This window comes from Natator depressus, chromosome 1, assembly GCF_965152275.1.
Source record: "Natator depressus isolate rNatDep1 chromosome 1, rNatDep2.hap1, whole genome shotgun sequence".
NCBI classification, from domain to species: Eukaryota; Metazoa; Chordata; order Testudines; family Cheloniidae; genus Natator; species Natator depressus.
This window is the reverse complement of record NC_134234.1, coordinates 326,628,209-326,656,176: the sequence shown is the minus strand read 5'-3', so window position 1 is coordinate 326,656,176 and position 27,968 is coordinate 326,628,209. Positions and strand designations below refer to the sequence as shown.

Here is a 27,968-nt window from a genome sequence, read left to right as displayed (position 1 = left end):
GATACAGACTAACACGGCTGCTACTCTGAAACCTGCTGCTTCTGGTAAGTACATCTTTCCCCATCCCATCACTGGAGGCAGTGTTCCTGAGCCTTTCTTGTGAAGGAATGAGTGCGTGGCTCTGGTGTCTGGTCTTCATTAGCTGAGTCCTTAGTATTTGCTTGCTTATTAAAAGAAAATGCACTCTCTGAACTTTTGGCGTGTGCAGTGTTCCTACAGAAGGTGACATTATCAGGGCAATGAAACTTTTGCAGCTCAATCTAATGAATGAAGAGAAGATAGCAGGGTTAACCACAGATCAGAAGATACCACTGTTTGCCACTGTGTGCTCGGTGGCAAATATTCATTCAGTCTTGTTCCCTCCCCTCCCTGAATCTTCTTTGAAGCATGTCTCTGTTAACAGAAATGTCAGCAACTGTTTCAGTAATTCTTCCATTTTTCTGAGCCAAAGCCCTTCCTTTGTACATTAGGGACGTTTACTCGCCAAGATATACATGCCTGGCTAAAAGATGTATTTTTCTAGGAAAGGTCAGAATTTTTCTTCAATGTACATCTGAATTTTTTCTTTTTTCTTTTTTCTTCTTTCTTTTTCTTCTTTACTTTTTTTTTAGTCGCTGTTGTTTTGGTTTTGGGGGTGGTGAGTTTATGCATTGCAATGCAGTGACATAAATCCTGTGACAATGAGAAACAGAAATGAGAAATTTATTTAGTACACATTCAGTGCAGTGCAATTTAAGCATAAAAACCAGGCAAGTAGTGTCAAACGAGGAAGGCGGAAATCTTTAACACTAGTCAGACATAGATTCTGATGCAAAAATAAACAGGTACATAATTCAGTGATATGGTGCAAACCTATGTCGTTTCACATACTATATTTAAAGTGTGATTGCATTCTGAAAAGTGACTGTAAAAATGGCATTGATGGGGTTGCATGTTTATTGTGTGTTAGTGATATCAGGTCAATTTTTTTCAGATTACAAGTAAAAAGAGGAGCTTTTCCCCCACGCCAAACTCCTTCTGGGCTCTCAGAGTCAGACTGTGTCCTTTCCTTTTCAAACATTATCACCTTGACAGCACCTATAATGCACAATAGGTGCTGTTAAGCTGCAATACAAGTGTGCATTGCAGAAGCTGGGGAAGAAGAGTAGAAGACTAGAAAAGCCATGCACCTTCCACTTGCTCTAAGAGCCACAGGTTTTCATAGAATCATAGAATATCAGGGTTGGAAGGGACCTCAGGAGGTCATCTAGTCCAACCCCCTGCTCAAAGCAGGACCAATCCCCAATTAAATCATCCCAGCCAGGGCTTTGTCAAGCCTGACCTTAAAAACTTCTAAGGAAGGAGATTCTACCACCTCCCTAGGTAACGCATTCCAATGTTTCACCACCCTCCTAGTGAAAAAGTTTTTCCTAATATCCAACCTAAACCTCCCCCACTGCAACTTGAGACCATTACTCCTTGTCCTGTCCTCTTCTACCGCTGAGAATAGTCTAGAACCATCCTCTTTGGAATCACCTCTCAGGTAGTTGAAAGCAGCTATTAAATCCCCCCTCATTCTTCTCTTCTGCAGACTAAACAATCCCAGTTCCCTCAGCCTCTCCTCATAAGTCATGTGTTCCAGACCCCTAATCATTTTTGTTGCCCTTCGCTGGACTCTCTCCAATTTATCCACATCCTTCTTGTAGTGCGGGACCCAAAACTGGACACAGTACTCCAGATGAGGCCTCACCAATGTCGAATAGAGGGGAACGATCACATCCCTCGATCTGCTGGCTAAGCCCCTACTTATACATCCCAAAATGCCATTGGCCTTCTTGGCAACAAGAGCACACTGTTGACTCATATCCAGCTTCTCGTCCACTGTCACCCCTAGGTCCTTTTCCGCAGAACTGCTGCCTAGCCATTCGGTACCTAGTCTGTAGCGGTGCATTGGGTTTTATGGGGACTCATCACAAATCCATCCTCCCTCAACAGCACAATCTGGAGGATTGAAACTCATAGACTTTCTTGGTCATAACATGCAAGATAATTTGAACCGAAAAAGAAAAGCAAATTCACACCACATTTCTGGGTATGGTTTTTTTTATTTAAAGCTACAAACCATTCATGACTGTTTAGAGTAAGAGCTTCCACATTTTTCTCCTCAAGCATGTGCTGCCAATCTGCTACCCATAACAAATACACAGTACATCTGTCAATCCTTGGCACCCTCAAGTGCATGCAGGAGGGCTAACTTGCACCTGAAGCTGCCACAAGGAGTGCTTTCTGAGTCAGCCAGTGTCCCCTATACAGGCTGCCAGCATGCCCATTCCAGAGTGGTATCTCCACCTTCCTTTGGAGGCTCCAAAATGCTACCTGTGATCAAGTGGACGTGGCACTGGGACTCAGGAGACCTGGTACCATTCCCAGCTCTGCCACTGTCCTTCTTGGTGACCTTGAGCAAGTCACTTTCCCCTCAGTGCCTTGGTTTCCCTCCCCTATCTACTTAGATCAAAACCAGTTGGGGTCAGGGACTTTTGTTATGTTTATGGAGCACCATGTGGAGCCCTGATTTTGTTTGTTTGTCTTGGGGCTACTGTAAAAATAATATGTGCTCCTTACTTAGCTGGGGTTGAGGAGAAGTGGCAGGATATGTCCTGCCACCTGACCTTGCTTCCCCACATTTGCACAACAAGCACCTATGTGGGCTCTAGAAAGGTGTAATAGCTGTGCTCCTCAAAGGCATTCAGGCCAGCCTGTGCAAGAGCAGCAGAACTCCTGGTATTCTCAGCCCTCCTCTACTCCCACACAGGAACCCGTCTTCCTTTGTACTGCCAATCTGACTTCCAGATTGGTGGTGATGCTGCTGCTTCTTCTTCACCTCTTATTTCTTGAGGACTCTTTCCCCTGCAGGGATATTTATTTATAATAGTGGTAGCCCTGGGTTTATTTACAAATTCTGGCTATTCCTAAAGTTCATCCTTTTACCTGCAGCAAGGCAATGCAAGACTATTCCCTCTTGCAGCACCTAAACCAATAATGTCCACTTCATCCCATTTCTTTGTTTTTCTTCCATAAGAATGTTTTTCTTCACTTGCATTTTTATCCTAAATTAAAGCCTGATCTAAGAATGCACTTAAAGATATGCCTCACTTTATGCACCTGAGTAATCCTAAATGGGACTACCCATTTACTTAAAGTTAAGCTTAAGGCTTAATTGGTTTGCTAGGTTAGCACCTTATTTAGTCCACATAGAGGCAGATGCACTACTGAGGATCTGCCTCTTAATCTATTAATCATAGACATTTGTCATAAATGACATCAACATTTGTCTTCCATGTTTAAGATTTGAATCTTAGCTATTTCATTATGTCCCCGTTTAGTTTATTGTGTATTAACTTGTCCATGTGAAGGGAAAATATGGCCAGAATCCTATAATGGGATCTTGTGAGCTCATGGAGTCCGACAGATTTTGAAAGGTGTAAGGGTCCACATAGGCAGATCCTTTGGTTGGATCAGGCCCATAATAATTATGATAACTTTCGAAGGGAACATGGAAGTGTAATCAATTGAAGTCATGAGAGATACTGTTCATAAAATGGATTGTGTCATGGCAGAAATCACAAATGCGGCTACACTTAAAAATTTACAGGAAAAAATAGAATTACTGACCGAAAGGACAAGCCCGGTACAGAATTGGCATTTCTGAATGGTGGCCAACTATCATTCATATGACAACGTGAATTTCCAGTCTATGTGATCTGTGTAAGTACAAAGTTCTTCTCTTCCTGGGATATCACTACTAAGAAACACATTAACAGGAACACAGAGGAAAGCCCAGTGTAAGCCATTTTCACAGCCTTCGATGTTCCTTGGGTTGGTCATTCAGGGCTGCTCAGCCCAGCATCTTGCTAGTATCTGTGCAGGCTGTTGGTCTCAGAGTGGGAAGGGCTTTGGATTTCTGGTCTCTGAAGACATGCATTCTGACTTCCTCCTTTGGTGACATAACTACGGTCGTTCAATGGCAGCTCTGACATTGTGCCTGTGGTTAATGAGCCCTCACAATGGGTTTCTGAGCTTTCACAGCACTGACTTAGTTATGTACTACTCAGGGGCCATCACTGCACATCACTTTCCCATGGTCCCTGGCCCTATGTCATGTTTTATTTCCATGATGGAGGATGATTGTATTGTTCATAGTTCTGCGTGTCAGACAGGAGTTGTTTGAAGAAGTCAGTGTGGTTGAGCCACTAATTAACAGCAGCCATAATATAATTATCTTTGACCTCTGCACAGGGTAGTGCAGACCAAGAGGCAGTACCATAAGCCTAAATGGCAAGCTGAAAGAGGGGGGGTTATTAAAGTCGCTGGAAGGGGTGAATTGGGAAGCTAAAATCCACAGGCAAACACAGCAGCTGTTAGATTTAACAAAATAAATAAATAAATGGATTAGGCATTTTTATCACTCATCCTCATTATTATTTGTGTCTACGTAGAGCCTAGACTGTGATTGTGCTGGATTCTCTACAACCACATAGTAAGAGACAATCCCTGCCCTGAAGAGTTTATGATCTAAATAGACAAGACAGACCAAGGGCAGGAGGGGAACAGAGACACAAAGAGGTGAAGTGACTTGCCCAGGGTCATACAGGAGGTCAAGGGCAGAGCTGGGAATAAATCCCAGGTCTCCTGACTCCCTTTCCTGTCCTCCAATCCATTAGACCCACAAGAATAGCCTCTGATTTTACACAGATAGGAGGAAAGGTTACCAGAACCTTCAATCCATAGTCATCAGATAGAATCAGAAATAAATCCTCCTTCCCAGTAGTATAAGATTGTGGAATACACAATTATATGCCTAATAAGTGATGTATATCTTCCTCTGAAGCATTAGAGACAAGGTTCTGGGGATAGTTAGACCATTTGTCTGTTCCAGAATGGCAATACTCGTGTTCTATAACTGACATCAGCAGCTATTTTATGCTTTTTTTATTGCTTCAGTGTCCAGTATAGGCAATCTTGTCTAAATATGAACTTGTTTCTGATTAGGATGTTTTCCCCAAGGCTATTGACATAGTTTCCTTTGTTCAGTCAAATCTAGCCAAGTGCTAATGTCTCCTGAGCAACAGTATCATCACAGCAGAACGGAAAGCCAAACATATTATACTGTACATTCAGTTGTTATACACATGTATGCTACCACTGTTAATTAAGTGTAATTGATAGGGCTTATTTAAATTAGAACCATATCGGAGTTATATAAATAGCTTTGAACAATTAAACAAATTCCTGGTGTCAATTCCTGGTGTCAAATTACTTTGATTTTGCAGAATGTTAGTTATTTTTGAGCACGGAAATCTGCTTTCAGCAAATGTACACAATGATTTTAGAGGAGAAACATTGGTGGAAGGGGTGGAAGCTACCAAATTTCACACTTTGAGCCAGATTCTCCTCTAGTGTGAATTGATATAGCTCCGTTGACGTCAATGGAGCTATATCAGTTTGTACCAGGTAAGTGTGTGTCTGGCCCTTTGTGTTGATTGGAAAAGAGAACAGAAAAATGTCTGCCCAGTAGCAAGGCAGTATCATTTACATAATCAGCACCATGATTTTAGTGAACCATATCTGCATACGCACTAAGAATCAGCAGTGTAGCCTTACTCGCATGATTAGTCCATCTGAAAACAATGTGGTTACTCTCATAAATATTGGTTTGCAGGATCAGGACCCTGGTTTGCATTGCTCCTCTGTCGCAGTGCCGAAAAGAAACCAGCCAGTTTACAAAGGCTTGAGGCACTGAAGTAGATTAGGTGTTATATACCCCTCTCTCGCTAATCAGAAAAAAAGTATTGCAATATATGAAATATATTCAATTTGCATGTATTCAATTCCCCCCAGCCTATGTGACCTGCCTTTTTGGATTATAAATTCTATGAGAGTATGTGTTTGTACAGCTCCCTGCACAATGGGACCTTGATCCTGCTTTGGGCCTTTGGGTGCTACTGTAATATAAATTTATACACAGAAGAGCCCTTGCCAATTTCCAGACCCAAACTGAATCAGTAAAGTTTTTAAAAAATATTTATTTAACTATTTGAAAATTATTTTTCACTATCATACACCCATCCTCTGAAATACCCAAAGGTAACTTAAACACATTGTGTATGCAGTATTTTGAGTCGTGTCTCAGTTTACAAATTGGTGATAATTACTGAATTCTGTTTTGTAACCTCCATGCTAGTTCAGATATATCAATTTGACCAGTATGTGGGGAGACAGAAATAAATGATTCTCATGGTTTTCTGGTGATTTGATTCTAGCTTTTGTTATATTTCTAGGCATTATTCAGGCATAGAAAAATACTATGGGAATAACCCTGCCTGTTCCCACTGAAGTCAATGGCAAAACTTCCATAGGATCCCAAGTTTGGGCACTGTTTCACGGCTAGTCTTTATTGTCCGAACATATATATGAAAGCTTATTTTTGCTTTGGTTTGCTTCTTCCTCTTTCCTCAAATATCCTGACACCCTTCCCTTCCCCCCCCCTCAAAAAAGTGAGAATTTATACAGGTTTTCTCAAATCGAGGCCTAATTATTGTTATACTGATTTTTCACATGGAGAAACTGAGGCACGGAGGTTGAACTGTGTCCTGTGCTGCACAGCAAGCTATTAATAGAACCAGGAATACAACTCAAGTCCTGAGTCCTAATGTCTTTCTCTAACCATTAAGCCATATTGTGACAACTCTTGGGATACCTGGGACTGTAAGTCACCTTGTTACCCCCTGCTTCTAGGATGAGGGAGTCTTGCTTGTGGTAACTGGTGTTAGCTCCTTAGCACCACCAGCCTTTCAGCCACACAAGCACTATCCTCCATGCTATGCCAGCCCTGACTTTGCCTTGCAGGTTAACAAGAGGTGCACCCCAATACCCAAGTCCCCTTAAAGCATCCCCCTGTGGTATCCAGCCCCTGGCACTGGCTACTCAGAAATCCCAGACCCTCAGCCCCCCAAGGAGCAGTGTATCTGAGTTTACCAGTTTTACCTTAAACCACAGCTCCTGTATAACACACAACACTTGTAATGAAACAAAAGAAGGCTTATTTTTAAAAAAAAGAATAAAGATTCCACTATAAATAAGAGAGAGTGATGGAAACAAAGGATTACAATACAAAACAATATCAGAAAGTGTGAACTAGGGCCAACGGTTATTAACAGTTACTTTTCCTACCCAATCAATTAGGTCCCATCCTGCCCCCCCGCACCCCCGCAAAGTCCAGGATGTTGCAGGGCTGGCTGGCTTCACAGGAACCAGGATCCAACCAGACATGAAAAATATCCCCACTCAACAAGATGTATCCTCAGTGAATGGAAGCGGAGGGTCTTTCTCTGCCCTCTCATATACTGAATCTGTCTTTTGTCTCTGTTGGCAGACAGGGTGATCCCCTGTCTGTTGTAATGTTCCTCCCCCCCTCCCCAGTTGTTTTGACTGTTTTACAGTGGTCTTTGATTAGCCATTGACTGTTCTGGGATGAGGCAATTGAACAATACATTGCATAATCGGCTGGCCAGGGAGGCATGACATATAATTCTCTGGTGACTAACTTTTACTCCAAGACCGTAAGGGCATAATTTTCAATATAGTTATATTATTCCTTAAATATTACCAATACACACATCTCACAATGATTATGAATATTGATAAGTGATAAGTTTTCAGTAGAGACCTCACAAGCTGCCCTTCTTAGGTAAATACCATGAAAGCAATATATTTGATGTAGTGAGTGTGTCAGGTCTAAGACAAGAGTTGTTTGCAAAGAACAGGGGACCCTTTTCCAAGGGGCCTTTGTGGCGACACCCACCCACTCCCGTTTCATCATATGTTGCTAAGCAGCCAATTGGGAAGGCCACTCAGATTCCTAGGCACCTCTCTGACTTCACTGAGAGCAGGATCAGATCCCATACTGCTCTTCATAACAATGCCAAAATCATACACTGTAGATTAAGGGCCAGGTTGTGTAATCTAAGATCAGTTGATACATGCAGCGGGAGGATGCCTTGTACACTATCCATCTGTGTTTGCTTTCTTGTATCTGGCCAGCAATTCTTGTCAATGTGGAAGGGATAGGGATATGGCCCCACTTTTTCTCCACCAAGATGGGAGGGCACAGAGACCACAGTTGTGACTGGCTCTTTGCACCCTACTCACCTTGCCCACCTGCGATCTGCCAGTCACAGTCTATCCTATCAGGGAAGAATCTAAACAACCGTGGTCATCATTTCTGGATCTGGAACCCTGGGAGAGACATCACTGCCTTGAACCCGCTGTTTCAACACCACAGCTATCAAATAGCCATATGTTACTTTCATTTAGCACACTTTTCAGCTTTCCCTGGCTGTTATTTCTTCAACCTGGAAGCAATAATATATCATCCTCTTCTCTTTGTCTGTGCTCTGCATACCCAAAGGGTCTAATAGCCCACTAATGTTAGGAGCTATCATTATCTATAAGTGATTGTGCTGAAATCACAAGACACTAAATAACTCATAGGGTTTATTATCTAAACATGTAGCGTTTATCTAAAATATTTTCATATTTATCTGTGAACAAGAAAGAAGTAAAAATTCTTCTTCTTTCCCTCCCGCTCCCCAAATGCTGGATGATACTGCTGCTGAATAAATATGGCAAGTCTAGTTTAAACATGGTGTGAGTGACTGCAGAAGGTTTATTTATTTAAATAGCTTCCCGTTCAGATGAAATCTAAACAGAAAAGCAAAAAAGTTATCTCTTAAATCCAAACCAGAGTTTTGGCTGAACTTATTAAGTCTGAAAGTTCTGGACGTCAAGCAGAAGAAACTGGTTTTGCATGTGAAATGCACTTGAAATAATGTCCTACGTCCTTCCCTTTCAAAGTGCTTTACAGACTCTACCTAACACATCCGCCTAATTTCCCAGAGAGATGGGTATGTTACTATTATCTTAATTTTACAGATGAAGAAATGAAGGCAGAGAGTTTTTGTGACATGCCCAGTGCCACAATGGGAAACACCGACACGGCACCATTAGAATGATGTAGTTCCTGATGTACCGGTTCATGCCCCGTGTACTATCTATGCCTCTCTTTCTAATGTCTTCCAAACACCAGCTGGTGATTGACTGAAAATGAAGATTGATGGTAGTATGCAACTGTGGAATATGCTCCTAAATTCTCCCTTCACCTATATTCAACCTTCTTTATGTGGTACATACCGAGTGAAATATGGTTATGTAGCGTGTGTTTGAACAGCAACCGTGTTACTCACAGAAGTATGAGTCCTCAAACAAGAGCTGTTCCTACCAACTTTAGAGATGGCTGGGGGGTGGGGGGACACCAAAGGGCTGACTCACTAAGGAGACACCCACATCAAATAAAGGGCTGCTGGTAATGGATCCACTCACAACCTCCAAATCCATTATTAAATAAGTAGAAAAAATAAATAAGGAAGGAGTAAATACTTACATACATATGTACATTTTGGAAGGCTTTTTGTTTGTGCAGTTAAAACAAACAACATAACAAACCTTAATTAATCTGCTAAGGAAGGTTTTCCAAAAGTTCTAGCCTTGTCAGTGACACAAGTAATGCATGTTAAGGAGGCACTTAATGATTCAAAGTTACTTCTAACTTCCCTTGAAATTCACCAGTAGGTGTAATGACAGAAACATTTATTTATTTTGGCTCTTGCCATTGATGCAGCAAGCTACAAAATCCCATGAATTTTTAAAATGATTTATCTAACATATGCAAGCTGATTAGCAGAAAACCTTACGCAGATGCAACCACATCACCATCCTTCTTCTGGGCGTGGATGCATTTTTGTATACCACAAAAATACATTTTAGAGAAAAACAGGAAAACAAAATAAGAAGAGGCCTGAGCTTTGCTCATCTCCCAAACCAAACTTTCCTTAGCTTCCGGAAGTATCTCCCACACCCACCTACACACATCAGCTTGCTTCTTTCCAGTGGCAAAAGCTGAGTAGCCTTCCTTTGGAGGCTGACTCAAATTGAACCAAACTACCCAAATTAGATCCACAGGGGATAATTTAGTAGTACAGAGAAACAGTACAGAATAGGGCAGGGAGTGAAGAATATTCTGAATCGTTGAAATTACCAAGATTTGTATAGGTACAATTGTGAAAAGTGCCATGGAATCAGCAGTGACTACTTCTTTTCTCAAAGATGGTATCTCCAACAGCATAACACCTCAAAACGTCATGATAGGGCTCTGGCTCATTAATGGCTTGGGGAAAAGTGACAGTTACTTACCTACAGTTTTGGTCACTGAGATATACTATCGTTTACTTGTTCCTCTTTCTCTCCGGTATGAACAAGTTAGAGATAGGTAACTCCCTTAACCTGAAATATGGAAAAGAATAATTGTTACATGAACACAGATGTGACATACTGGCCTATACCAATACTAGTGGCATACATGAAACCATATGAGAAGACCAATCCAGGGATCTATGTAATTCCAGCCTCAGTGCTGCTCACCTGCCAGAACAGAGACCTTTACTTGTGGTAGAAACATAGAAGATTAGGGTTGGAAGAGACCTCAGGAGGTCATCTAGTCCAACCCCCTGCTCAAAGCAGGACCAACACCAATTAAATCATCCCAGCCAGGCCTTTTCAAGCTACGCCTTAAAATCCTCTAAGAATGGAGATTCCACCACCTCCCTAGGTAGCCCATTCCAGTGCTTCACCACCTTCCTAGTGAAATAGTTTTTCCTAACATCCTACCTAGACCTCCCCCACTGCAACTTGAGACCATTGCTCCTTGTTCTGTCATCTGCCACCACTGAGAACAACCTAGCTCCATCCTCTTTGGAACTCCCCTTTAGATAGTTGAAGGCTGCTATCAAATCTCCCCTCACTCTTCTATTCTGCAGACTAAATGTAAGGGGACTGTTGCCCCCTTACTAACATCCAGTGGGGGTGTTTTAGTTGCTAGATCCCAGTACTAAAAAGGGGGAAGGGTCGATGGGGAATCAGGACCCTGAGACTGACAGCCCCCAGGAACAATGGGGAGAGGCCAATGCTCCAGGTCAGCCTGAATGACAGGGCAAGCAGGCTAGTCAGGGAGTCAGGAGGCCAGGGAGGTCCCGTCCTCCATGTGAGCTGGATTTGTCTGGGTCAGACAGAGTGGGGCTGAGCTAAGGAGAAAGCAGGGGCCCAAGCTAAGCTGGGGAACACAGCTGTGCCAGATCCAGAGGGGCCAGAAGAGCAGCCCAGAGAGAGCAGACCCTGACCTGGGAGCAGAGCTGCAGCAACCAGATCCAAAGGGGCCAGAAAAGCAGCCCAGGAAGCAGGTCAGTGCTGGGAGCAGAGTCACAGAAGCAGCCTGCAGAGCAGACCTGTCCTGGGAGCAGAGCTGCAGCAACCAGAGCCAGAGGGGCCAAAGAAGCAGCCCAGGGAGCTGGAGGCAGAGCAGCAGCAGTGCAGAGACAGAGTGGTGCTGGAGCTGGGGCTGGAGCAGTCCAGAGCTGGGTGCAGTGAGCAGCTGGGGAGAGCGAGGGGGAGCCTGGGCAGCGGGCCCAGCACAGGGAGACACCTCAGCCAAGAGGCTCTGCAGGCCAGGCTTGGATCGTAACCCCGACAGGGCGGGGACGAGACTAGGAAGAATGGTCCTACCACTTAGAGCCTGAGAGTGTGTGGCCATCACCAAAGCAAGTGTCCAACCCACTGCATCCCTGCAGCAAAGCCAGGACCTGAGAAGAAGGCCTGGGACTTACAAAGAACAGACTGTGAACTGCCCTGACGTTCCAGAGACACTACTTGTGATGTTCCCTGCCACAGAGCGGGGTGATGTGTTTCCTTTAACCTTTCCCATTTTTCCTTATTCTTTTTAAAATTAATTGTTGATTAAATAACTTGCATTTGCTTTAACTTGTATGTAATGGTCAGTGGGTCAGAGAAGTGCCCAGTGGAGAGAGACTACCCTGGAGTTGGGACACCCTAGCCCCTGTCCTAGGTGACCACAGCAGGGTTGGGGGTCGAGCCCCCCCCAGGAATTCTGGGCCCAGAGTCCCAATGAGGACTCTGCCAGACAGGAGAGTGGAAGGGGAGTCCTCAAGGGCAGGGAGGCCATTGGGTAAAGGAAGTGGGAGCGAGGACTCAGATCCTTTCGCTAGCCTACTTCACCGGGATAGTGCAGAAGCAAGGAAAGTTCCCCACAATAGCGGGACTATTCCCCCGCTTACATAAATAAGCCCAGTTCCCTCAGTCTCTCCTCATAAGTCATGTGCCCCAGCTCCCTAATCATTTTCATTGCCCTCCGCTGGACTCTCTCCAATTTGTGCACATCCTTTCTGTAGTGGGGGGACCAAAACTGGACACAGTACTCCAGATGTGGTCTCACCAGTGCCGAATAAAGGGGAATAATCACTTCCCTCGATCTGCTGGCAGTGCCCCTCCTAATACAGCCCAATATGCTGTTAGCCTTCTTGGCAACAAGGGCACACTGCTGACTCATATCCAGTTTCTGGTACCAGCATTTCAGGTTACTGTAGTCAAAACAGGACCATGGGCCTGAACTTGGCCTTAAGGGGGAGATATTTTTAGTATTGGCCTTCTATATCACCTAGTCTTTGGTCTCCTAGACACCCACATACCCCTCCCCTTTCCTTCCATATAACATGCAGCAACTAAGATCATCTTTCCCAGCTATTGCACTTACCATGTCACCCCTCTTTGAATCCTTCTATGTGTTCCCATTTTCCTCTGCATCAGATTCAAACTTTTTGTCCTCACCTTCCCTTGCTTCCATGCTACTTAATCACTGTTATCACTTGATATGGTTGTGCCTCACCTACTCCACCGCCAGCTTCTAAGGCCCATTTGTTCACTTCTCTCGCAAACATCTCTGCATCTTCCCCCTGAACATGGAATACTTTCTTTCAGCTGATCCATAAGGCACTAACCCTTCCCCACCCCACACAGACCCTGAGATGTATTTTCCTCAGTCCTTGCTCAATCAAAACTCTCATTACTTCGCTGAAGAATGAATTAAAAAAAAAAAAAAAGGACCTCAGATCCTGACCCACTCTCAGCTAATTCTAAATTGATTAAAAAATATTGTAATGGAATAGTGACTGTGAAAACATACGTTTTCTATTTTGTTACTATAGTACAGTGGCGAGAAAAGACTGCTGTGGGAGAGACCATTGTGTTTTAAGGAGATTTGTGGGTAGTGACCCAGCTCCTGTGCCAAGAGGCTAGAAACGCAGCTGAAAGTAGTAACATCAATAAAGTCAGGGATTAAACTGCAGCATGAGCAGTAATACCAATCCTAGATATATGGAAATTGGCTGACTCTTCAGAGAATTTGCTCCTTGAGAAAGAAAGAAGTATAGTGAAAGGGGTTCTTCTCTCTGATCACAATGGAGATGGTTCTTGTTTTTTTACTGAGAACATAATGAAATATCTCAGCACTTGAGATGTGCTTTGTCAATGTGTTTTTATTAGCCCTGGCAGTGTAATTCTGCACCAAAGTGACTGTGTGGGGGAATGTAGGGAGGAAGTAAAAGAACACAGGAAAACTTTCTAAGTCTAAAAACCGTAACCTCAATAGTGCATGCCTAAAAACTACTATGTTTTTGTCACTTACGCTGTTTTGAATATTTTGGAGCATTTAACTATTTTCGGTTCCAATTCAGGCACACAGTCTGGACTCTGTGAACAGTGTTATAGTATTCAATGGAAAATACACTTATTAACCTCTCAGGGCTACAGTGAGACATGGTGAGAATGGCTGCCATATGAAATGCAAAAAGGAAAAATGATGGGCTGTCAATATTCTGAGGGGGGTCTCCCTCAGCAGGACCGGCTCTGGGCACCAGCAAAGCAAGCACGTGCTTGGGGTGGCACAATTCCAGGGGTGGCTTTTTTTTTTTTTTTTTGCTTGGGCAGTTGCGCTCTTGGAGCTTGGGGTGACAAATTTTTTGCCGCCCCAAGAGCTGGCCCTGTCCCTCAGAAATGTTCCCCCTTACCTTGCATTAACTCTAGGGTACTGGGGGGCAAGGGGGATGGAAGGAAAGGTGTGGGGAGGGACTAGAGTATGTGTGTATCTGTATTAATAGAATCATAGACTATCTGGGTTGGAAGGGACCTCAGGAGGTCATCTAGTCCAACCCCCTGCTCAAAGCAGGACCGATCCCCAACTAAATCATCCCAGCCAGGGCTTTGTCAAGCCTGACCTTAAAAATATCTAAGGAAGGAGATTCCACCACCTCCCTAGGTAACGCATTCCAGTGTTTCACCACCCTCTTTTAAACATTCCCTTTTAAACACAAACACTGACCATGAGGGAGGCCTTTAGGACATTTTATCCTTTGTTCTCGGGAATTTAGATACTATGTTAATTGCCATTGTATAAAAAACCAGGAAGGAAGGATGGAGGCATACGTGTATGGGTGGATGGAAAATTGTATGAAGTATAGTGATATTATAGTAACATGTTCTTTGATTGTAAGCTGTTTGGGGCAGGGAGCATGCTTTCCTATGTGCGTGGACAGTGCCTAGCTCCTTATGGGTGCTTCCATCATACAATTAATACAATTCTGAACATTAATAATGTTTAACACCCTCAGTCAGTTTCAAATAGGGATGGTAGGTTGAAAAAGTGGCTGTACAGATTCTAAGGGTATTCATCCCAAGACAATTTCTTTTAGAAATAGCTTAACCTTGGTGTATTCCAAAGGCTAAAGAGTATCTTCTCAGAAGTGTTTTATGAGCACAGAGGATCGGTAAGTCATCTCTGGCAGGGATAGGTTAGCAGAAGCATCCAGATGTGTGGAGCTGAACTTCAAATAACCCCAATCTTCTCTTCCATATCCTTGGTGAATTTTAATAAGTGGGCAGGGGGAGGGATAGCTCAGTGGTTTGAGCATTGGCCTGCTAACCCCAGGGTTGTGAGTTCAATCCTTGAGGGGGCAATTTAGGGATCTGGGGCAAAAATTGGGGATTGGTCCTGCTTTGAGCAGCGGGTTAGACGAGGTGACCTCCTGAGGTCCTTTCTAACCCTGATATTCTATGATACTAAGAGCCATCTCCAGCACATTGCAGAAATGGGCAGCAAGTATTTGTGGTACAGTGCTGTAATAGGTTATATCCCTAATGAATAGGCTAAAATGGGTTGTAGGCAGGACACATGTGTATCTGTTCCATTAAGTGGTCACTGCCTTTGGGAATGACAGATTTTTAATAAAGCTCTGACTTTTTTCGACTTTCAGACCAGCAAGGTTCTGGTTCAAGCTCTTTGTGGTCAACAGCAGGAAGCAACAGAGAGAATTAGGGATAGCCTATCAGTAAAAGAAAATAATGTAAGCTGGGGGACTTAAATGAAGAGGTAAACAAGTACAGTGGCAGCAATATTTCAAAACTCCTTTATTCAGCAAGAACAATAAACAAATTCCAGTAAATTGTATCTATTCTTGGTCTTTACTTTGCCCACAGCCTTTTAGTAATCCTCCTGTCAGTAAACACATAAATAATAACAAATGACAGTTGATTACAGGTAAAGTACAAATGCAGCTTACTTTTCATGGAGAACTAGTTGGAAAATACTGTATATTTTCCATGAAAAAGTTCAAATGGAAACAGACAAAAATTTGGTTCTTCATTTTTTCCACATTTCTCTCCCATGAAAAGGGCCATTTTCCATTGGAAAAAAATACTTTGATAAAAAAATTGTGATCAGCTTTACTTCCATGCAATGCCACTACTTAAAAGTGTAATAAAGCAACTTTCTGTTAATGGTAGAGGAAAACAAGAGGATGATTTCATGCTGACTTGTTTCCACTGTATTGTATAGCAGTAATAATAATACTGGGAAGGGATTTCCTTCCCTTGCTAGGTAGAGTTGCAGGGTGGGTATGGAATGGAAAGTGAAACTGAATGTTCTTGGATGAATATTATCTTTTGCCAGTTCTAGTGGAGGCAGGCTGTACTGTGTGATGGCCTTGGCAGCATTAAGCAATTGCTGGATTTTGAAGACAGTGTTGTGTTGCCTCCTTCATCTGGCGTAATATTTTGTTCTTCTATTGTGACTTCCAATGGGAGGATCTCAAGGCTCATATTTTATAAAAAATCCTTCCTCCACCAATGTTGGTGCACAAGGTGTAAACCAGTCTCTTCCATGCCGCTCTGTCTTTTGCTGCTGCTTCCATTTGCTCTATGCTGTTGAGATCGATTATTCTGTTCTCCCCGCAAAGGATTGTTCTTAAGATTTCTCTTGGGTGCCCTTGTTTCTTCACTTGAGTTGGTTTCCACTTGACAATGTCATGTGGGAGTCTTCATCCGGAGTACATGCCCCAAATATGTCCAGCATTTTCTTCTAATTCTGGTAGAAACTGCTGGTTGGTGATTTCTCGGATCTCTTAGTTGGTGATAACATTCGTCTTTCCAACCAATGCCCAGAATCTTTCGTAGGCACCTGTTTTCAAAGGTGTCTAGTTTTCTGTCTGATTTTTTAGTAGATCTCCAGCTCTCACAGACATTTGGTAGCATTTGAAATGAAAATGCTCAGTTTTGTTCTGGTGCTATATGTCTTTGACTTCCACGTGTTTTTTTTTTTGTTTTTTTTTAGTTTACTAAATGCTGTAAATGCCTTTCCTATCCTTGATGTAATTTCCTTCATTAGGTCTCCATTGACTGATATAGTGTTGTCCAGGTAGATTTACTGATCTACTTTCTTAATATTGTTTCCTTCTAATGTGATGTTACTGCTTCATGTCTGGGTTTCAAGGATGATTGTATTATCATAACTAATTTTGAGCTGCTCTTGGCGTGCTATTTTTGTCAAGTTGTCTGCCTTTGTTTGCAACTTTTCAGGGATGTTGCTCTGTAGCACAGTATCATCAACGAAGTCTAACTCTTCTAGGCATTTGCCATCTACCCTGCAATACTGGTCTTTGTGTTGCTAATATACTTCTTTATTATCCACTGAATGGCAATGCCAAACAACAGTGGAGATAAAATGCAGCTCTGTTGCACTCCAGCCTCCACATTGAACCACTCTGTTGTCAAAGCACTTTACAAACATTAATAACATAGGCCTCAAAATAAGTAGACCTCTAGGCCAAACAGCTCTGGATCTTCACCACAGTCACATACCACTGAGTAAATACTCACACTGTGCCTTAAAGGTTAGCACACACTCAGTGACAGACTAACAAGGGAAGAGAATTTCAGCAATGAGGGCCCTCTGTTGGAAATGTCCCATCTTCACACTCACCACCCCACTCCTGCGCCAGATGTTGAAATTTAGAGACTGTTAGCAAGAGCACCCCCGCTGATATCAGCTATCACAGCAGTACACGGAGAGATGAAACCCAGGCCTCAGAGGGCTTTTATATTTCAAACATAACAGCACGAGTGGCATCCCAAATTGAAAAAAAAGGAAGTTCAGCCTTTGTGGCCTGATCCATTTTGAAATCCACTGACATCAGGGTGCAAGATAATGGCCATGGAGTACCGATCTTATCTGTCATATATGGTTGACACCACTAAGTGGGAGGACAGCATCATTCAACATTAGCTGTAGCTTCTGATTCATCTTCACATGGAAGGAATTCCAGTAATCCAATCAATTTGGTTTTTCAACTCTCTTTGACTTTTGTGTGTACAAACAAGGCCTCTTTTGTCTGAACTTTGCCTGATGGCTTTGTGGAGCATTTTTGCAAGTGAATGAACTTCAAGGGAGACGTCTCTGCCATGCTTCCTTTATGAAGTGATTGTTCGTCCAGTACAAAAAAAAGAGAGAGAAAACAAGAGATTATAAAGATGTTCCCAGAAGGAGGAAAGCAATGTGGAATATGTCTGATTTCTCCTCGGGTGTGGCTTTTTTTTCTGCCCCTCCAGCTCAACAATAATGTCATACTTGGCAAGCAAAGAGCTTCCTGCTCCTGCATATGGAAATTAAAAATGTCTTGAGCTCTGATTGAAAAGCCTCTGTGTACATGCAGGCTACCAGCTGAGGCTCCTCTGGTTTTCAAAGCAGCAGGAAATGTGCTAAGGACCCTCTATGTCTCTTTTGAAAATAAATGAAAAGGGAGCTCTATTACTATGTGCAGACACACTCTGACATATACAGCTTAAATCTCCTTCAGAGCAGCTTGAACACTGCAGAGTTGTTGACCTTGTATGCCAGACAGTGAGAAAGGAGAGAGAGAGGCTTCTATATGAAATGGCTAACTGATTTAGCTGAAGTAATTTGAAACCAAATTGACATGTCTTCACTGCCCTTCACACTTGTCACAGTTGTTCCTTTGGTTTGGGAGCAAAGATAATAAATAATCTAGTCAAAATAACAATTGAATAATTGGATGCCTCTTTCCAGAGAATCCCCCTGCACTGCTCTAGTTGTGATATTTTCATTCTGAGGTTAGGGTGACCAGATAGCAAGTGTCAAAAATCGGGACAGGGGGTGGGGCGCAATAGGTGCCTATATAAGAAAAAGCACCCAAAATCAGGACTGTCCCTATAAAATCGGGACATCTGGTCACCCTATCCGAGGTACACAAATCATGATGATGTTCTTGAATAAAGTATGTTATGGTTCTCCCCATAAGGATAAAACTGCTGATAAGATTTGCACAGTAAGAAAGTAAGAAGAACTTTTCACCTCTCTCACCCTTTTAATAGTGGTGTAATGCCACATACTTCAGTGGTGTTACTCTAGATTTACACTGTTGTAAGTGAGAGAAGAATCTGGCCTACTAACTGTACAATTATGATTAGAATTTGCTAACCCCTAGCTAGACTGCCTGGCTGAAGGGTGTGGGTGGTCTTGCATAATTCTGAATGAAGGAATCTGGATCCTGGAATCTTTGGCAAGACATCGAATAACTTTGCTCCTGCAGTCAGGGAAAAAGTTGACTTCTTTTCCCTCTTCCTTTCCAGAGAAGCCTGGGGTCTGTACTGTGGAATGTAGCATGACTGCACCATAACAATATATCGGTAAATCAAACATTTATGTTAGGCATTTTAATAGTGCCCATTCCTCATATTCTAAAGCTGCAATACAAATACACTTAACCTTACTAGATGGCTTGAATTGATGAATGTGCCACAGAGCCACTTCCCCACACATTGCCACCCACACAAGAAAAGGTATTTGTCTCTAGTAATGTTTTCACCATGCCTCAGAAATTGACCTGCAAAATGGACAGTGATCTAAATCTCTGTAATCCACCTCTCCTCACTCTTTATTCTTTAAAGCAGAAAATCGAAGGTGAGTTGATGTTCTGCTAGATTTTAAAATGGTTTTGAAAAAAATCACAATAGAACAGCAACCTGTCTCCATAAGAGGCAATTCCTCATTCTTTAGTCTTTAAAGCAGCAAGTCACTTCCCTCTCCTACAGCTAGGTTGCCATTCTATTGTTTGTTTGTTTTTGTTTTAAATTATTTTAAAATCTACCAGCTTTGAAGATTATCAAACTATCATGATCATGTCCTCTTACAGACTTGTGAAATGCATTACTTCCAATGGCATATATCACTGCACTGTTCAAGACCAACTGTACAGGCTCTGTTCCTCTGAATTATCTGGTGCATCTTTCCCTACCAGCCCCCGGTCACCTTCACAAAGAGTTCCTCGAAGTACTGCCCCTAATACACATATTGTGTTACCGGAGGTGACTGTTTTGCAAACCTGCTAGAGCTAGCTCTGGGTCCTAATTCTCCAAAGGGTTTGTGCAATCATTGATATCTTGAGCTGTCACTGATACCTGTACACAATGCTACCATTCTGATCTGGGAGTGTTTTACATCCATTTTATACTCATCTTGCATAGGTATAAATGATTATACAATGCGCAAGGCAGTGGAGAATCAGTGCTCATTGAAGCAAGGTAATTTTTATATCTCTCTGGCAGGACATTTCCATGTTATTTATTCTTCACTCCAAGCACAGAAACTAATTTTGTTTCATGTAAATTATACATTTTGGCAGTGGCTCCTTTTTTGCTCTATATTGACAGAGAACTTTTGTCCCAAATGACCGTGTTAATGAGTTAACTTGTGATTTTCTGATTTTCATCTATTGTTTTATTCACTCTCTTTTTTTAAATAAAAAGTCACTTAAAACCTAGCAAGAGATTTATGAACTGACTGGATGCATTTATCCTGTGAGTCTCAATTCTTATAACTCTATTACTTTGCTATTAAACTTCAACTTTTCTTTCAACAACAATCACAGAAAAGCATAATTGTATAGGCTTCTGCATAATGCTGTGCTGTGGTTTGAATATTGTTAACTGCAGGGCTCTGTTAACCTTGTTGTGAGAAAATCCTTTTCTAATGGTATCTTTGGCTTCTTCTGACTTAGCTAACTAAGCCAGTAATGAAGTTCTTCATGCAATCTGCATGGTGCATCACAGATCACCTAAATGCATGTGATATTGACAATGAGATGTTGACATGACTTTGGCAGAAAAAAACAAAAAAAAACACCCTATCCTGAATTATATATTCAACTATTCCTTGTCTCATCTGTGCAAAGAGACTCAACTTAAACTCATTTCAGAATGTACTCAGCCCCAGATGAAAATCAATAATATAAATAGTATACTCTTCCAGGAATATTGCAGACACTCTAAAGAAACAAACACAGAAACAAAAAAAGTAATGTATTCATGTCATTCTATTGAAAAATCTGGAAGAAGATCAAGAAAAGTTAAAATGATTGTTTTTCTCTTTGTCTGAAGCCTGTAGTCTCTCATCTGGGACTTTTCAAGTCAATCCCCCAACAAGTTACTAAAAGCATTGTTCAGTCACCTCATATCTAGTACTGCAAAGCATAAAGGGGAAAACGTATAAAAATACATGTTTTCTTTTAACCAAAATTTCTTTGTGAAACTGAAATTATTTGCAGGCTTGGAGAAATTTCACAGAAATGATAGTTGGGGCAACATTCCAGATTCCACTTACATTTTTGAAATGTAGGAAAAGCCGACAAGTGAAATTAGAGAAAGTGCTATATATCAATAGTAAATTGTTCGCCTGCTCAGAATTACCCCAAAAGCAAAGGGAGACATTCTCCTTTGTGTTTTGTGTGCAAAAGGTATATGCTACTAAAATAGATACTTCAAGAAAAAAAAAACTGGTTTCATTGCACTCCCTAAGCAGACAAGAGGTCATATCACAAAAACACATTAGACGCTGCCTGGCACCTTTGTTGGTGTAGACCAAGGATTAAATTAAACTGAAAAGAGTATTACAGACTGTACCTTCATCCAGGGCCTAGTCAGACAACGTTGCCAAAGCTGCAATTACAGATGGGGCTCTGGCTCATATGGACCTATGACCCAGGAGGGACAAGTTGAAATAGTCTTATGCTGCTGTCTACCAAGTCTTCAGGGCCGTGTGGAACTTAGAGTTGCCAGTTGTGGTTGGACGTATTCCTGGAGGTTTCATCACATGACATAATCTTTAATTAAAGATTAATCTTTAATTCCTGGAGGGTTGGCATCCTCAGGGACCTGGCGTTAGAGGGCCCCCGTTCCCTGGAGGAGCTGTTATTGATGGGACATCAGGGGAACCGGGAACGGGTGAAGTTATTCTGGAAACAACTCCCCTACATGGACAGAGCAGTGCACAGGGTTTAATAAAGTTCCACTTATTCTACTTAGCCTGCGTTCAACTTCACTCTTTGCTAATGAAACATGGTGACAGCATCTGAAGCCACCCAGAGACCTCCATTTTGCAGACACAAACCTTGACCAGCAGTGGACCCAGTGGAAGGAGATGTTTGAGCTGTATGCAGACCTGGCTATCTGGGAGGACAATAGCAGGAAACAGTATGCATTCGATGAAGTGAGCTGTAGCTCACGAAAGCTTATGCTCAAATAAATTGGTTAGTCTCTAAGGTACCACAAGTACTCCTTTTCTTTTTACGAATAGCAGGAAAGTTATTTTACCTTACTGGTGAACAGGGAAGAGAGCCCTGTATCACTCTGAGGCTCGCCACTGCTTCAAGCCTCACAGCTGCTCTAGGAGCCCCGGACAAAGAAACTGTGGAGCAATACAGATTTCTTGCTATGTACAGATCTGAAAGGAAAGGGCTAGACCCCTGTGTACTGCCTTACACATACTGGCTGTTACATGCAACTTTGGAAACTTGACAGACTCCCAGATTCGGGACAGGATAGTCTGTGGAACTCGGGATCACCACATGCAGGAGTGGCTGCTCTGGGAATGGGATCTCACATTAGATAGATACGTAGACTTGGGACATCCATCAAAAGCCTCAAAAGAAAGGATGAAAGCCCTAGGGGGCACAACTCCCCCTAAGTACACGCAGTGAGACAACAGCAAAGGAGTTCACATAGGCAGGGTTCCAGACCTGTAGTGAGATGCTTTTATTGTGGGAGAACAGATGAGTGGGTTAAGGAGCTGGACCTGCATTTGGACAGCATTGCAAGGAATGTGGAAAGTTGAGCCATTTTTGCAGTGTGTGCAAGAGCAGAGGAAGGTGCCAGAAAGATTCAGACAGACTTGTACAAGAGCGGAATGGCACATCAGACAGCGGTGATGACATCATCACTCTCTCCTTGACTCCAAGACCATCTCAGCTTCAGGCTGTCAGGACAGGAAACTAACCAGGGACAATACTAACTTCTGTGCATGCAACAATGTTAACAGGGAAACACCCTGTGCAATTTCAGCTGGATAGTGGGAGCTTCTGCAATGTAATTCCTCAGAGTGAATTGGACTCACGCACACCCATTACAAAGACTAGGTTCATTCTAATAATGTACAATGAGAGCACAATGCAGCCCATTGGAAAAATGTGAATTCATAGTAACTAACCTGAAAAATAACAGATGGTACTAACTGACGTGTGTGGTGGATGGATGCACCACAGACCCCTCTGGAGAACACAGCCATAATAATCATGTATCTGATCATGATGTAATATCAGAATTTTAAGCTGCAGTGCAAGAAGCAAAACGGGAGGTCCCATGGGCAATGGAGATTATTTTAGAATATATGGAGATATTTTCAAAGATGACTAGTGCCTCAAAGCAGTGACTGGAAGTAGACCCACAGTGGACCCTGTGTGCTTAACATGAGAGAAAATTCCAGAGGCAGTATATAATCCGGTACACAAGGAGTTTGAAAGTCTGCAGAGCGTGGGTATCAGAGCACCTGTAAGGCCTCTGCAGTCTGGGAAAGCAGCATAGTGGTGGTCAAGAAGCCATCAGGCAAATTACACATCTGTATCAGCCCAAAACCACTAAACCAGGCATTGAAAAAATTCCACTACCCACTTCCCATATGTTATTACATCTTGACAAACTTTCCAAACCAGAATCTTTACAGTGTGTGATGTGAGGAATTGATTTTGGCACATGATAAAAAGTCCAGCATCCTCATCCAAGAGCTGGAAGGGCTGCCTGGAGCGAAAATAACTGATTATATCCTCATTGTTTGTGAAAGGAGTAATGATACAGAAGCTGAATGAGACCATGACAGAAAACTACATGGTTTTCTACAGCGATGCAGGAACAAGAACATAAAACAGAACCCAGAAAAAATTCAGTTCAGCAGGAGGTGATGTACATTGGACATCTACTCACAGCAGAGAGAGACTGAAATCAGATCCCAGTATGATCAAGGCAGTCAAAGACATGCCAGCTCCAGTGGATGTGAAAGAGGTACAGTGCTTCGTAGGAATGATCAGTTATCATTGAAAGTCCTGTCCACAGCTGGCTGCGGTAGTGGAACCCATGTGTCAGCTCACAAGGAGGGTTGCTGAATGAAGCTGAGCAGGTCCCCAAAGGCAGGCATTTCACATGCTGAGACAAATGATAACGATGCCCCTGTCCTGAAGTATTGCGAGCCAGGTGTGCCACTGCCATTCCAGTGTGCTTCCAAGGAGAAAGGATTGGGTGTGGTTCTTCTACAGGAGCAGCAGGTTGCTTATCACACATGAGTCCTGCCAGAACCTGACAGAGATGTACCCAAATAGAAAATAAAAAGAGCTTCTGGTTCTGGTATTTGGAGTAGACTGATTCCATCAAAATACCTATGGCCACTCAGTAATAGTGCAATCAGACCACAATCCCTAGGGACAATCATGGCAAAGCCCCTTCTTAGCTCTCCAAAGAAATTGCACCTCATGTTGACACGCCTCCAGTGGTACCAGGTAGAGATCAGAGATTTTCCAGGATGCTTACTGATGTTAGCTGACACCCTGAGCAGGGCAAATATACCCAGTATTGGCAAGCTGGGGGAAGGGGATCAGAACATTGATTCCATTAACATGCAGCACTATCTTCCAGTTTCAGTAACAAAACTAATGGAAATCAGAGGCTTTGGAGAAAGATACTCAACTACAGGCAGTCAAAAGAGCTATCCTAACATGGTATCCAGAAGACAAAGGCCAACTGCTGGTAGGAGCAGAACCACATTTTCAAATTAAAGATGAGCTGAATGTACAAGATGGAATCATATTTTGAGGAAAGAGAGCTGTTGTCCCGACCTCATTATGTAATAATATAAGGCAAAAAATACACACCTCACATCTGGGCACTGACTGCTGTCTTAGATGGGCTTGAGAGTGGTTTTACTGGCTGGGAATGAATATATAACTCCACTCCTTCAGAGAAGTGTGACACCTACTGGTTTTGTGATAACCATCAGCAGAGAGAGACTCTGTTGCCACATGAGGTAATGAGTGGATCACAAGCTAAATATGAGTCCACAGTGTAACACTCATGCAAAAAAAAATGCAAACATCATTCTGGGATGTATTAGCAGGCGTGTTGTAAGCAAGACACGAGAAGTAATTCTTCCCCTCTACTCCACGCTGATTAGGCCTCAACTGGAGTATTTTGTCCAGTTCTTGGTGCCACATTTCAGGAAAGATGTGGACACATTGGAGAAAGTCCAGAGAAGAGCAAAAAAAATTATGAAAGGTCTAGAAAGCATGGCCTGTGAGGGAAGATGGAAAAAATTGAGTTTTTTAGTCTGGAGAAGAGAAGACTCTGTGGGGGGAAGACACATAATAATTTTCAAGTACATAAAAAAGCTGTTATAAGGAGGAGAGAGAAAAAATGTTCTCTTTATCCTCTGAGGATAGGACAAGAAGCAATGGGCTTAAATTGCAGCAAGGGCAGTTTAGGCTAGATATTAGGAAAAAATTCCTAACTGTCAGGGTAGCTAAGCCTGTGAGGAATATACTGGAATAAATTGCCTAGGGAAGTTGTGGAATCTCCATCACTGGAGATTTTTAAAAGCAGGTTAGACAAACACCTGTCAGGGATGGTCTAGATATTACTTAGTCCTGCCTTGAGTGCAGGGGACTGGACCAGAAGACCTCTCGAGGTCCCTTCCAGCCTACAATTCTATGAGCTGCCGACCTATCCATGGCAAAAGGTGGGAGTGGATTTATTTACCTTCAAGTAGTTGATTACAGTGTGCTATTAATAAAACTTTTGTGAGGTTGATACCTTGCCTAATACAAGAAGCAAGTCAGTGATTGGTAAACCGAAGGCCCACTTTGAAAGATATGGTATTCTGGACTTGGTATTCAGCAATAACAGACACCAATTTGCTTCAGAAGAATTCAAGGAATTTGCATGAAAACGGGAGTTTGACCACCACACCTCCTCTTCAGCATATTCTCAGATTAATGAGAAAGTGGAATCAGCTGTGAAAACAGCAAAAAGACTGTTACACAAGATTGTTTCCTCTGGTTCATATCCCTGGTTACCATTTTTGTCACATGAAATATCCCACAACAGGGGTGACAAAACAGTCGAACACAGGCACTAAGGGGACAAAGGACCAAAATCCTGCTACCAATGAGGGGAGGCTTGTTGCAGCCAGAAGGATGGGAATGCCAAGAGGAAATGGCCAACAATCAGAGAAAGCAGGCACTAGCGTATGATAGGTCAGACAAGGACTTGCCATCCCAGAAGATGGGCACTCCTGTGAGGATCCAGTCATTAGAGAGACATGACAAGGAGTGGACTAAAGGGGTGCAGTGGTACCCAGAGCATATGAGGTGATTATGCAAGAGAGACAAGTGATCCCGAGGAGCAGAAAAGATGAGCCAGTAGACACAACACCCAGAGAGAGCCTAAAGAGATACAGAGGTCATCACAGAATGGAGAGGAAAGACAATTAGCCACACACCAACCCCACAGGGAGGGAGGAGACTCCACAGAGGTAGTTGGCTAGACAAGGACACAGGTAATAGTTAGACAGAGCTGGGTCACTCCCGGCAAGGTTGCCTGTTGGGGAGACCAAACTATCTCAAAGACTACATAACCAGCTTAGTCTGTGGTAAAGATGAGGCTCCAATTCAGCTATGTGCTGGCAATCTCTGGCCAAAGGAACACAGTTGTGGGGGTCCAGGTATCAATTCTTTGTTTTTAAGGTATATATTAAAATGTTTGTAAAACAGGGAAGAAGTATCATGATCAGTGTAATTGGAGTCAGATAAGAAGAGCCCATGTTCCATGGAGCGGCTGTCATTGACGGGGCACTTGGGATACAGGGCACAGATAGGGTTAGGCTGGAAGCAACTCAGCCACATGGACAGAGAGTTCTGCTTGTTCCTCTGGTTCAACTTAACCTCCATTCAGCTTCACTCTTTGCTGATGAAACAGAGTGGACGGTGGGTTGGGCAGAATGAGTAATGTGTAGGGATGACAGAATGAGCCTTTTGGGGAGTCAGGATTTTTCCACTTTATTGTGGCCTGAGGATGAGGCATGTTGCAGGTCTCCCCCTCCTCTATCCATTCTTCCCCTAATTTCTTTCACAAACAGATGTATCAACGCTGGGCATGTGCCCGAGGCTTCCTCATGCACATGCTTGCTGAGACTGGAGAGGAAAGGAAGTCCCTAATTGTCCTTTGTGCCTTACTGCAAGGGCTTCCAAATGGATAGCTTCACAGAGTACCCATATATACTGGAACCAGCCCTGTCTCAAGAGGCCCTGCCCATGCTGTATCTATCTGTGGATAAATAGAGCACTGCACATTCCAGGACTGGTAATCCAGGTATCCCTTAATTCACTGTTAAAAAAGAATAATACAGTGCATATCCTGAAACTCAGAATGTATGCACATACCACTCATTTTCATCTTCTGTCCTTCATTTCCTCTGCTTTTAATAGAAAAACTTTCTGGAGAGAGTCATTTAGTGAGGCAGATACAAGGGTATCTGCAGTATAGCCTAGAACTCATACATTCTTAATGCAAGATAACTGTCAACTTTTGGAGTTTCCCAAAAGCCCAGAATAGTATATGGTTCTGGGGAGAGAGTTCACTGAACGTTTTGTTATTTGTTAAAGGAAAGAGGGCTAAATAATCTGTTTTTTAAGATCAGATTTCTAAGTGTGTAAATCAGATTGGTATTGATTTAATCATGAAAGCCAAGACCAAACTCACTGACCTATTTAACAGAGGGAACAAAGGTTACTCTTGTGTGGTTACAGCCAGAAGTTATTTACACATGGAATAAATTATAACCTTTATTTTGATTGCCATACAAAAATATTAAATACTCACAAAGTGCTAAGAGGCTTAACTTGCTGGGGTCTCATTCTACACGCAGAGTTTACTGCTTTGGGGATGTTGGTTGAATTCCCAAATTCCCAAGGCAAGCAACTGGGTTTAGTTTGAAGGTCAATAAATGTATAAACCTGATAATTTCAGATAAAAGATCCTGTTCTTCTAAGAGGTTTTCCTTATGAAATATTGGGAGGATGGGAAGGGAGCATGGAAGACATTATAGTGCAGTGGGTGGGCAACCTGCGACCCATCAGGGTAATCTGATTGCAGGCTGCAAGACATTTTACTGACGTTGACCATCTACAGGGAAGGCCCCCTGCAGCTCCCAGTGGCCGCAGTTCACCATTCGCGGCCAATGGGAGCTGCGGGAAGCGGTGGCCAGCACGTCCCTGCAGCCCACCGCTTCCTGCAGCTCCCAGTGG

General features: G+C 42.8%; 1 protein-coding gene and 1 long non-coding RNA gene across 3 annotated transcripts in view; one reads left to right on the top strand and one right to left on the bottom strand.

Moving 5' to 3' along the window:
- SEMA3C (semaphorin 3C) overlaps positions 1-27,968 on the top strand; it is a 165,746-nt gene that overhangs the window by 63,143 nt on the left and 74,635 nt on the right. The window lies entirely within an intron of this gene.
- On the bottom strand, positions 4-12,949 carry LOC141987372 (uncharacterized). Its single transcript, XR_012639512.1, has 3 exons — positions 12,698-12,949; positions 10,288-10,377; positions 4-672 (listed from the first exon to the last, which is right to left on the bottom strand). It is a non-coding gene; the product is annotated as an uncharacterized LOC141987372 (long non-coding RNA).